Source organism: Erythrolamprus reginae, chromosome 2 (genome assembly GCF_031021105.1).
Source record: "Erythrolamprus reginae isolate rEryReg1 chromosome 2, rEryReg1.hap1, whole genome shotgun sequence".
In the NCBI taxonomy this organism is placed as follows: domain Eukaryota; kingdom Metazoa; phylum Chordata; class Lepidosauria; order Squamata; family Dipsadidae; genus Erythrolamprus; species Erythrolamprus reginae.
The window spans coordinates 344,461,230-344,474,445 of record NC_091951.1 but is presented as its reverse complement, the minus strand read 5'-3'; the positions used below and the strand labels follow the sequence as shown (position 1 = coordinate 344,474,445).

Sequence of the window (13,216 nt, the reverse complement as noted above, 5' to 3'; positions counted from 1 at the left end):
GAAATCGCAGCATTGCAAAAACACAGAGGTCCAGAGGTGGGGTTTCCTATGGAGGGGAGCCTCAGGGGAATCCCAGCAGTGCAAAAACGGGCGCTTTGGCTGGCAAAAGGGGTGAATTTTGGGCTTGCACGCATTAATCGCTTTTCCATTGATTCCTATGGGAATCATTGTTTCGTCTTACAAACTTTTCACCTTAAGAACCTCGTCCCGGAACCAATTAAGTTTGTAAGACAAGGTATCACTGTATATCCTTCATTGTATATTATTGTGTATTGGACAAAATAAATAAATAAAATAAAAATTTATCTTCTGCTCCTAACCGGGTATTTCAAATGGTGACATGTGGGCTGGAGGTCAGCCGGCCAGAGTCCACGCCGGCTGAGTAGACCGCCAGAGAAGGGAAGAAGGAGGATCTTGAATTGCCAACTGTGGTGCTCAGGAAGACACAAATTGCACACTCCCTTCCCAAAATTACAGGGGTCTCCTTTGGGGGAGAAAAAGAGAAGGAAACTCACAAGGAGCTCCATTAGAGTTAATGGGATCCATCTTAAAAATAGAGAATTTCTCTGAAAGCCTTTTTGTTAGGAATTTGGGACAAGAGATATCCCAAGCAAACACTTCATGTAATGACACACATAATCACTGCCACAAGAACGACATATGCTCAGAACTGAAAAAGTCAAGAAATCCCGTCGGAAAAGCAAATAATAGAAAAAATCTATAGGTGCGCGGAGATGGACGAGATGACAAGAGACATCAAAGGCACGAAAGCAGATGAAAAAAACAAACTTTGGGATAAATGGTACAACTGGATTGAGAAGAGAATAATTGAAAGAGATGACGAGAAATCAAACCATATTTAGATAATAACAGATGAAACATACAAATACTAAAGTTTAATAAATAAGAAGGAAAAGGGGGAACATGATCGAAACATTTAAATATGTTAAAGGGTTAAATAAGGTTCAGGAGGGAAGTGTTTTTAATAGGAAAGTGAACACAAGAACAAGGGGACACAATCTGAAGTTAGTTGGGGGAAAGATCAAAAGCAACGTGAGAAAATATTATTTTACTGAAAGAGTAGTAGATCCTTGGAACAAACTTCCAGCAGACGTGGTTGGTAAATCCACAGTCACTGAATTTAAACATGCCTGGGATAAACATATATCCATTGTAAGATAAAATACAGGAAATAGTATAAGGGCAAGATTAGGTCTTTTTCTGCCGTCAGTCTTCTATGTTTCTATGTTTCTAAAGTTTAATAAATCAAATTCATTTTATATCTTTGTGGATGAAAGTAACTGACCAAATTTGAAATTGTTGCATATTGATTCAGAAATGGGTTATGATCTGCACATGTTTGTTTGTTTGTTTGTTTGTTCATTCATTCTGTTTTTATGCCGCCTTTCCCTTTAGACTCAGGGCATCTTACAACATATTAGCAATAGCACTTTTTAACAGAGCCAGCATATTGCCCCCACAATCCGGTTTTTTTGCATTTCCTAGTATTCCTTATCTTACTGCTCTTCTAGCCATTCCGATTCATTTTAGCTCCTTAAACTTGAACAGTTCTTTGTCTTTTTAAATTTACTATTATCTGTCTTTTCTGTTTAGCAAATTTTCCTTTTGACTAGTATTTTTGGCAACTTTGATCATTGCAAGAAATGCCTAAAATAGAATATCTGGATATTGCATGTAATGATTAAAATAGTGGGAAGACTTGCCTTCAGGAAATTATTGATGTAGCAAAAACTTCAGAAGAGAAGGATTTAGGGGCAGTGATTTCTGATAGTCTCAAAATGGGTGAGCAGTGTGGTCGGGCAGTAGGAAAAGCAAGTAGGATGCTTTGCTGCATAGCTAGAGGTATAACAAGCAGGAAGAGGGAGATTGTGATCCCCTTATATAGAGCGCTGGTGAGACCACATTTGGAATACTGTGCTCAGTTCTGGGGACCTCACCTACAAAAAGATATTGACAAAATTGAACGGGTCTAAAGATGGGCTACAAGAATGGTGGAAGGTCTTAAGCATAAAACATATCAGGAAAGACTTGATGAACTCAATCTGCATAGTCTGGAGGGCAGAAGGAAAAGGGGGGACATGATCGAAAAAATTAAATATGTTAAAGGGTTAAATAAGGTTCAGGAGGGAAGTGTTTTTAATAGGAAAGTGAACACAAGAACAAGGGGACACAATCTGAAGATCGTGCAGAACGCAGCCGCGAGAGCCATCGTGGGGCTTCCCAGATTTGCCCACGTTTCTACAACACTCCGTGGCCTGCATTGGCTGCCGATCAGTTTCCGGTCACAATTCAAAGTGTTGGTCATGACCTTTAAAGCCCTACATGGCATTGGACCAGAATACCTCCGGAACCGCCTACTACCGCACGAATCCCAGCGGCCGATAAGGTCCCACAGAGTCGGCCTTCTCCGGGTCCCGTCGACTAAACAATGTCGTCTGGCAGGCCTCAGGGGAAGAGCCTTCTCTGTGGCGGCCCCGGCCCTCTGGAATCAACTCCCCCCGGAGATTAGAACTGCTCCCACCCTCCTTGTCTTCCGTAAACTACTTAAGACCCATCTATACCGCCAGGCATGGGGGATTTGAGACACCTTTCCCCCAGGCTTATTATAATTTATGTTTGGTATGTATGTGTTGTTTGGTTTTTTAAATTGATAGGGTTTTTAGTTTTTTCTTAATATTAGATTTGTGCCTGTACAATATTGTTTTATCGCTTGTTGTGAGCCGCCCCGAGTCTTCGGAGAGGGGCGGCATACAAATCTAATAAATTATTATTATTATTATTATTATTATTAGTTGGGGGAAAGATCAAAAGCAACATGAGAAAATATTATTTTACTGAAAGAGTAGTAGATCCTTGGAACAAACTTCCAGCAGACGTGGTTGGTAAATCCACAGTAACTGAATTTAAACATGCCTGGGATAAACATATATCCATTATAAGATAAAATACAGGAAATAGTATAAGGGCAGACTAGATGGACCATGAGGTCTTTTTCTGCCGTCAGTCTTCTATGTTTCTAAAGTTTAATAAATCAAATTCATTTTATATCTTTGTGGATGAAAGTAACTAACCAAATTTGAAATTGTTGCATATTGATTCAGAAATGGGTTATGATCTGCACATGTTTGTTTGTTTGTTTGTTTGTTTATTCATTCTATTTTTATGCCGCCCTTCTCCTTAGACTCAGGGCATCTTACAACATATTAGCAATAGCACTTTTTAACAGAGCCAGCATATTGCCCCCACAATCCGGGTTTTTTGCATTTCCTAGTATTCCTTATCTTACTGCTCTTGTAGCCATTCCGATTCATTTTAGCTCCTTAAACTTGAACAGTTCTTTGTCTTTTTAAATTTACTATTATCTGTCTTTTCGGTTTAGCAAATTTTCCTTTTGACTGGTATTTTTGGCAACTTTGATCATTACAAGAAATGCCTAAAATAGAGTATCTGGATAGTGCATGTAATGATTAAAATAGTGGGAAGACTTGCCTTCAGGAAATTGTTGATGTATTTTTGCATCTTGTCTCATGAATATTGTTACTACATCAAACCTAAAAAGTATACATGCAACCATCATTTTGATCATATTCCATTTGCTCAAACAGTTCTTCATACCTCAACTCCTTAGATAAAACATTTATTTATTTATTTATTTATTTATTTATTTATTTACTTACTTACTTACTTACTTACTTATTTACTTACTTACTTACTGATTTATTGGATTTATATGCCGCCCCTCTCCGAAAACTCGGGGAGGCTAACAGCAATCATAAACAGTATACAATAATAATCCAATACTAAAAGCGAATTAAAAACCCCTTAATATACAAAACCAAACATACCATGCATACAATTTTAGAGGCCTAGGGGGAGAAGAAATCTTAATTCCCCCATGCCTGGCGGCAGAGGTGGGTTAAGTAGCTTACGAAAGGCAAGGAGGGTGGGGGCAATTCTAATCTCTGGGGAAAGTTGGTTCCAGAGGGCTGGGGCCGCCTCAGAGAAGGCTCTTCCTCTGGGTCCCGCCAAGCGACATTGTTTAGTTGACGGGACCCAGAGAAGACCCACTTTGTGGGACCTAACTGGTCGCAGGGATTCGTGCGGCAGAAGGCAGTCCCTGACCATATTAAAATCAAATTGTTATTAAATTAAATTAAATTGTTATGTTTTTTGTTTTTATTATATTGGAAAATTAAAAAAATAAAAATAGAGAATTTTTTTCACTGGGAAAAGGGAAGATGAGTTGGTTTGATTTCACACACACACACACACACCAAACTCAGAAGAGCAACAACGGTCCCTGGCAAAAAAGCACCTCTCACACAGCTTGCCCGGGCAATGAGATTCTCTTCCTTTGGCTCTGTCCTTCAAAGGAAGCAGGGAGGAGAAGCCGTGGCCCAAAAGAGACAATGGGTCCTGTGTCTTTTCCCGGCTGATTCATCCGCCTCACCGCAACCCACTTGGGGCGGAGAGCAGCTGTGATTAGAAGTGCTGCATCAGCAGAGGAAGAGGCTATTTCGGAAAACCAGGGCCTGTGTGTGGTTGCGTGCTGTGGAGGAGAGCCGGCTGTCCAACGAGGCTGGTCCCTTGGCCAATTTTTAGGACCCACACTATTCATACTATACATAAACGATCTTTGCAACTGCATCACTAGCAATTGCGTTCTCTTTGCAGATGATGTCAAACTATTTAACACCACCGACAATGCTGCTAGCCTTCAAAAAGACCTGGACCACGTAGCAGAATGGTCTAAAACAACTGTCCCTGGCAACTTCAAATCTCCACCACTAAATGCTCTGTCTTACACATTTATTTATTTTTTATTAGAAACATAGAAACATAGAAGACTGACGGCAGAAAAAGACCTCATGGTCCATCTAGTCTGCCCTTATACTATTTCCTGTATTTTATCTTAGGATGGATATATGTTTATCCCAGGCATGTTTAAATTCAGTTACTGTGGATTTACCAACCATGTCTGCTGGAAGTTTGTTCCAAGGATCTACTACTCTTTCAGTGAAATAATGTTTTCTCATGTTGCTTTTGATCTTTCCCCCAACTAACTTCAGATTGTGCCTCCTTGTTCTTGTGTTCACTTTCCTATTAAAAACACTTCCCTCCTGGACCTTATTTAACCCTTTAATATATTTAAATGTTTCGATCATGTCCCCCCTTTTCATTCTGTCCTCCAGACTATACAGATTGAGTTCATTAAGTCTTTCCTGATACGTTTTATGCTTAAGACCTTCCACCATTCTTGTAGCCCGTCTTTGGACCCGTTCAATTTTGTCAATATCTTTTGTACGTGAGGTCTCCAGAACTGTATACAGTATTCCACAGTATTTATTTATTTTATTTATTTATTTATGTATTTTGTCCAATACATAATACACATTGAAGAGAAAGATATGTAATAATATAAGTAAAGAAAAGAATAGAAAAAGAGATATAAAAGTATAGGTGAACATATTTGAAAGGAAGAAAAGATAAATGAGATAAGGAGAGACAATTGGACAGGGGATGGAAGGCACACTGGTGCACTTATGCACACCCCTTACTGACCTCTAAGGAACCTGGAGAGATCAATCGTGGATCAGAATATCAGAATACTAAATATAAACTTGGAGGAATTGAACTTATTGATAACCCTCAATCTGTCAAAGACCTTGGAGTACTCATATCCAATGACCTAAGTCCCTAGAGCCCACTGCAACAACAATGCCAAAAAGGCTTTAAGAGTTGTTAACATAGTTCCCTCTAAGCTGAGCAGTGAGCAATCGCTCACTTAAAAATCATCATCAACTCAGAGTTTTCCAAACCTGCCCAGAAGCCGAGAGGGAAAGAGTGAGAGGGAAGGAGAGAGAGAGGAAGAGAGAGAAACAGATAGAAAAAAGAGAGGAAGGAAAAGAGAAAGAAAAAGAATGGGAGTAAGGAAGAGAGAAAGAAAATCAAAATCTAGTTTGAAACTAGCTCAACTATTTAAGTGGCATTTTGATATTGATAGAGTTGCTCTATTATGAGCTTACTGTTATAGACACACAGTACAGTATTTTATTTTGAAATTCTCTGAGGCAAAACAGGGTGGGTTTTTTATTTATTTGTTTGTTTGTTTATTTATTTAATATTTCTGTGCCGCCCAGTCCCAAAGGGACTGCCGCTCAGACACTATACTTTTCCGCCCACCCCCCCAAAAAATTAGAGGGAACACTGGTTGTTAACCTAATCCTTCGCAGCTTCTTCTCTGGTAATTTTGAACTGCTAACAAGAGCTTACAAATCATTTGTCAGACCAATCCTAGAATAAAGCTCGCCTGTATGGAACCCACATTGCATATCTGACATCAGCACAATTGAGAGAGTCCAGAAATATTTCACAAGAAGAGTCCTTCATTCCTCTTTTCACAACAAAATACCTTACTCCGCCAGAATTGAAATTCTTGGTTTAGACAACTTCCAACTCCGTCATCTCCGTTCCGACTTAATTATAGTTCATAAAATCATATACCAAAATGTCCTACCTGTCAACGACTACTTCACCTTCAACCCCAACAACATATGAGCACAAAATTGATTTAAACTAAATGTCAGCCGCTCCAAACTTGACTGCAAAAAATACGACTTCAGCAACAGAGTAATCAACGCCTGGAATGTACTACTGGACTCTGTGGTTTCTACTCCTAACCCCCAAAACCTTTAACCTTGGACTATCTACAATTGACCTCTCCCCCTTTCTAAGAGGTCTGTAAGGGGCGTGCATAAGCGCACCACTGTGCCTACCGTCCCTGTCCCATTGTCTTCTTTTGTTATTTTTTATCATTACTTATCTAATGTTTTATTTGTACAAATTACCACCCTATAATTGTTTGACTAAATAAATAAATAAAATAAAACAAAAATCAATACAAACGGGACTTCCGGTCCAATCGGCCATTTCTAGCGTCCAGAGGACCTCCAGGGTTGGGGAAGGCCATTTTACCTCTCTCCAGGCTCCTATAAAGGTTCTGGATCTTGGGGAGAGCAAAAAAATATGCCATAGGTTCACCATCCCTGCAATACTTGCGGGACCGCTTTCTGCCGTATGAGTCCCAGCAACTGATTATGTCCCACAGAGTTGGCCTGTCAACCAGACAATGTTGCTTGGCAGGGCCATGGGGAAGAGCCTTTTCTGTGGGGGCTCCAGCCCTCTGGAATCAAGTCCCCCCGGAGATTTGTACTGCCCCCACTCTCCTTGCCTTCCGTGAAAGTCTTAAGACCCACCGATGTCGCCAGGCTTGGGACAATTAGGTCTCAGTTCCCTGGCCAATGAAATGAGATATATGTCGTATCCAGTATGATTGTTTTTCAATATTGTACTTTTAAACTGTAACTTTAAATTTAATCAGATTTGCCTTTGTGTTGTATTTTTATATTATATGCTGCGAGCCGTCCCGAGTCCTCAGAAAAGGGTGACATGCAAATCAAATCAAATCAAATCAATCAATCAATCAATATGTTTGATAGGATATTTGATAGTTATCCAACTATGGAGGGATCCTGAGATGCCATAGGATTTATTTATTTTATTTTATTTTATTATTTTAAATTTTTTTAAATTTTTTTTTAATTTATTTTTTAATTTATTTTTTTTAATTTTATTTATTTATTTATTAGATTTGTATGCCGCCCCTCTCCGTAGACAATATGAACAAATATGAACAATAAGACAATATGAACAAATCTAATATTAAAAGTAATGTAAAAAACCCCAATTTAAGAAACCAATCATACATTCGGACATACCATGCATAAATTGTATAAGCCTAGGGGGAAGGGAATATATCAATTCCCCCATGCCTGATGACAGAGGTGGGTTTTTACGAGCTTACGAAAGACAAGGAGGGTGGGGGAAACTCTGATATCTAGGGGGAGTTGGTTCCAGATGGTCGGTGCCGCCACAGAGAAGGCTCTTCCCCTGGGTCCCGCCAAATGACATTGTTTAGTCAACGGGACCCGGAGAAGGCCAACTCTGTGGGACATAACTGGTCGCTGGGATTCGTGCGACAGAAGATGGTCCCGGAGATATTCCGGTCCGATGCCATGAAGTTTTAGAAGTACTTTAAATTTTAGAAGTACTTTGTCATGAACCACTGAGTCAAAGGCTTTACAGAAGTCAATATAAATTGCATCTATAGATTCTGTCTATAAAGTATTCTGTTGACTGCATCCATGCAAGAGATGTATCCATGCAAGAGATGTATCCATGCAAGAGATGTATAGAGCCAGGGTGGCGCAGCAGGTAGAGTGCTATACTGCAGGCCACTGAAGCTGACTCTAGATCTGAAGGTCAGCGGTTCAAATCTCATCACCGGCTCAAGGTTGACTCAGCCTTCCATCTTTCCGAGGTGGGTAAAATGAGGACCCGGATTGTGGGGGCAATATACTGGCTCTGTTAAAAAAGTGCTATTGCTAACATGTTGTAAGCCGCCCTGAGTCTAAGGAGAAGGGCGGCATAAAAATCAAACAAACAAACAAACAAACAAACAAATAAATAAATAGATGTATCATTTCATACAATGCCACCTTTGCAAGATGGAAGAGCTGGTTCTATTGTGAGGTAGAAGAAAACCATGTCAGGCAGTTCGATGGTGTGTGGAGATGGGCAGAAGTTCTGCTTCTCCAAAGACTCAGAGCCAACCTTTTTCTCTTGGAGCAGTGTTTCCCAACCTTGGCAACTTGAAGATTCCAGAGGGCTGGAGCCCCCACAGAGAAGGCTCTTCCCCTAGGCCCCACCAAGCAACATTGTCTGGTTGACGGGACCTGGAGGCCAACTCTGTGGGACCTAATCAGTTGCTGGGACTCATACGGCAGAAAGCGGTCCCACAAGTATTGCAGGGATGGTCAACCTATGGCATTTTTTTTACTCTCCCCAAGATCCAGAACCTTTCTAGGAGCCTGGGGAGAGGTAAAATGACCTTCCCCAAGGTCATTCGCTGGCTGGGGGATTCTGGGAATTGAAGTCCAAATATCTCCAAGTTGCCAAGGTTGGGAAATACTGTCTTGGAGGACCAAAAAAACCCGCATTCTGATTCCTAAATTGTCCTACCACCTCAGGTGTGTTGTAAGATGCTCTCCTGTTCCAGGTGTTGAAATATAATTCATCCCACAAAATTCAGCCAGCTGTGGTGCCCTTGTTTATCACCTCAGGCAGAAAAATATTTTGGATCAACCCTACAAAGTAGCTAAAGCAAATACGTCTGTTCTGGCCCTCAAGGCTTAACCATGCAACCCAGCTGACCATCCAAGGTTAAAAAAAAATAAAATAAGAAGAGTGGAGCTGTTAGCAACATCTTAATTGCACACTAGACTAGGATTCAAGATGCACAAACCTCTTGGGTGGTCCAACAGAGAAGAAAGGCCCTAGATTTTCCCAAGACCACTTGAAGGCAAGGCGGGAAGGAATTCATAATCTCCCCGTTACAAAAGGGTTTTTTTTTTACTTTCTGAGTGTTAACAGGTAGATACTTTCATCTTAGAGGTTCTAGCTGTGGGGTGTCTAACCATGGCGACTTTAAGACTTATAGACTTCCATTCCCAGAATTCCCCAGTCAGCATGGCTTGACATGCCTGTTGTAGCTTCTATCCAACCATAGCTGGCAGTAGTTAGCCTGATAAAATGATAAAATGTTTCCAAATGTAAAACCCATGTCCAGTCAACAAAGCAGTGGAAGTGATGTGCCGGTCGGTGCCTGGAGGCTGTTGGGGCCTGGATGGGTGTCAACAGACTCAAACTCAACCCGGATAAGACGGAGTGGCTGTGTGTTTTGCCGTCCATTACCCTGGGGGGGGGGGAATTATTGACCCCCTCAGAGAGAGTCCGCAACTTGGGCGTCCTCCTCGATCCACAGCTCACATTAGAGAACCATCTTTCAGCTGTGGCGAGGGGGGCGTTTGCCCAGGTTCGCCTGGTGCACCAGTTGCGGCCCTATCTGGACCAGGACTCATTGCTCACAGTCACTCATGCCCTCATCACCTCGAGGTTCGACTACTGTAATGCTCTCTACATGGGGCTACCTTTGAAAAGTGTTCGGAAACTTCAGATCGTGCAGAATGCAGCTGCGAGAGCAGTCATGGGCTTACCTAGGTATGCCCATGTTTCACCATCACTCTGCAGCCTGCATTGGCTGCCGATCAATTTCCAGTCACAATTCAAAGTGTTGGTTATGACCTTTAAAGCCCTTCATGGCACTGGACCAGAATATCTCCGAGACCGCCTCCTGGCGCACGAATCCCAGCGACCGATTAGGTCCCACAGAGTGGGCCTTCTCCGGGTCCCGTCAACTAAACAATGTCGGTTGGCGGGCCCCAGGGGAAGAGCCTTCTCTGTGGCGGCACCGACTCTCTGGAACCAACTCCCCCCAGAGATTAGAACTGCCCCTACTCTTCCTGCCTCCCGTAAACTCCTTAAAACCCACCTTTGCCGTCAGGCATGGGGGAATTGAAACACCTCCCCCGGGCATGTTCAATTTATACATGGTATGCTTGTGTGTGTGTCTGTTAGTATATGGGGTTCTTTTAAATCTTTAAATATTTTAATGTTATTTGGATTATTTATGATTTGTTCTATCTTGTTGTGAGCCACCCCGAGTCTTCGGAGAGGGGCGGCATACAAATCTAAATAATAAATAAATAAATAAATAATGCACTTAGGGAAAAGGAATCCTCAATCTGAGTATTGCATTGGCAGTTCTGTGTTAGCAAAAACTTCAGAAGAGAAGGATTTAGGGGTGGTGATTTCTGACAGTCTCAAAATGGGTGAGCAGTGTGGTCGGGCAGTAGGAAAAGCAAGTAGGATGCTTCGCTGCATAGCTAGAGGTATAACAAGCAGGAAGAGGGAGATTGTGATCCCCTTATATAGAGCGCTGGTGAGACCACATTTGGAGTACTGTGTTCAGTTCTGGAGACCTCACCTACAAAAAGATATTGACAAAATTGAACGGGTCCAAAGACGAGCTACAAGAATGGTGGAAGGTCATAAGCATAAAATGTATCAGGAAAGACTTCATGAACTCAATCTGTATAGTCTGGAGGACAGAAGGAAAAGGGGGGACATGATCGAAACATTTAAATATGTCAAAGGGTTAAATAAGGTTCAGGAGGGAAGTGTTTTTAATAGGAAAGTGAACACAAGAACAAGGGGACTCAATCTGAAGTTAGTTGGGGGAAAGATCAAAAGCAACGTGAGAAAATATTATTTTACTGAAAGAGTAGTAGATCCTTGGAACAAACTTCCAGCAGACGCGGTTGGTAAATCCACAGTAACTGAATTTAAACATGCATGGGATAAACATCTATCCATCCTAAGATAAAATACAGGAAATAGTATAAGGGCAGACTAGATGGACCATGAGGTCTTTTTCTGCCGTCAGTCTTCTATGTTTCTATGTTTCTAAGTTACCCAGGAGCTGTTGTGAGTGGTCCTTGATCAAGTCTGGTAATGATAGATTCTGAGGAAGATGAGCCGGGTCCATCTTGGTACACTGGGTACACAGTGGTGTTGCCAATTGATGTGCCGAAAGAGCATGGGCACATGCTATTGTGCATGCGCAAGTGCCCACCCCCATAATCCAGTGCCTGGGAAGGGCGAAAACAGCTTCCCCCACCCCTTGGAGATTGGAAACGTCCGGTTCCCAACTTCTGGTGGGTCCAGTAGGCTCATGTTTCGCCCTCCCCAGGTTCCAAAGGCTTCCCTGGAACTGGGGGAGGATAAAAAGGCCCTCCCCCATTCCCCTGGAGAATCTCTGGAAGCCAAAAATGCCCTCCAGGAGCCTCTGTACAAGCTAAAAATCACCTGGCCAGCACACGCATGCATTTTGGGGCTGAGCTAGGGCAATAATCGAGTTATCGAAGAAAGTCCTGGGCCTAGAAAGCCTAGAACTACGGCGCCTAAAACACGATTTGAGTATTGCCCACAAGATCATATGCTGCAATGTCCTACCAGTCAATGACTACTTCAGCTTCAACCGCAATAACACAGGAGCACGCAACAGATTCAAACTTAATACGAACCGCGCCAAACTTGACTGTAAAAAATATGATTTCAACAATCAAGTTATCGAAGCGTGGAACTCATTACCGGACTCAATTGTGTCAACCCCTAACCCCCAACACTTCTCCCTTAGACTCTCCACGATTGACCTCTCCAGGTTCATAAGAGGGCAGTAAGGGGCGTACATAAGTGCACTGGTGTGCCTTTCATCCCCTGTCCAATTGTCTTTCCTTTCTTTCACCTATCTTACATATTCTCTTCCTTTCATATATCCTCTCCTCTAAGTTCACTTTCACCCTCTTTTATATTATCACATGTCTATTTTTCTTCCTATGTATTTGTGTATTGGGCAAATGAATAAATAAATAAATAAAATGAATAAATAAAAATAAACAGTTCGAGTGCCAACAGATATGGCTCCGCGTGCCACCTGTGGCACCCGTGTTATAGGTTCGCAATCACTGAGATAGATAGATAGATAGATAGATAGATAGATAGATAGATAGATAGATAGATAGATTAAAAAAACATTACTGAAAGGGGCATAAGAACCTGCAGTGCCTGGACCTGGATAGAAGGCAGAGCAAGAGACATGGGACAGCCACTCCTTAGAATCTCTCAGGTTAAATTCATTCAGGTCAGAGTCGTATTGATTTAGTCTGGCAAGATTCAGTCTGTTGTGTATTAGCAAACAATGAACTGAACTTTGGCAGAATTGTTTCGCACCGTTCTTGGGCTCAGCCTGACAAATACAGGGGACAGGTCATTGGCAGGAGACCAGAAATCCAAACCAACCGAAATCTTCTTCAAGAGCAACCGGGTAATTAAGGATGAGGGTGAAGGTTCGTTTTTCCCAGCTTGTGGGTTGGTTTCCAAACATTTCATTATTTCATTTCATTTCATTTCAATTCAATTCATTTATTTATTAATCAGATTTGTATGCCGCCCCTCTCCGCAGACTCAGGGCGGCTAACAACAATAATAATACAATGTAAACAAATCTAATATTTAAGTTAATTTAAAAAACCCCAATTTAAGAAACCAATCATACATATAGACATACCATGCATAAATTTTATAAGCCTAGGGGGAAGGGAAAATCTCAATTCCCCCATGCCTGACGACAGAGGTGGGTTTTGAGGAGCTTACGAAAGGCAAGGAAGATGGGGGC

At 41.7% G+C, this 13,216-nt stretch overlaps 1 protein-coding gene across 2 annotated transcripts in view; it reads right to left on the bottom strand.

The window, feature by feature from the left end:
- Positions 1-13,216, bottom strand: part of ZBTB7C (zinc finger and BTB domain containing 7C) — a 143,222-nt gene that overhangs the window by 43,278 nt on the left and 86,728 nt on the right. The gene's annotated exons all lie outside the window — the stretch shown is intronic.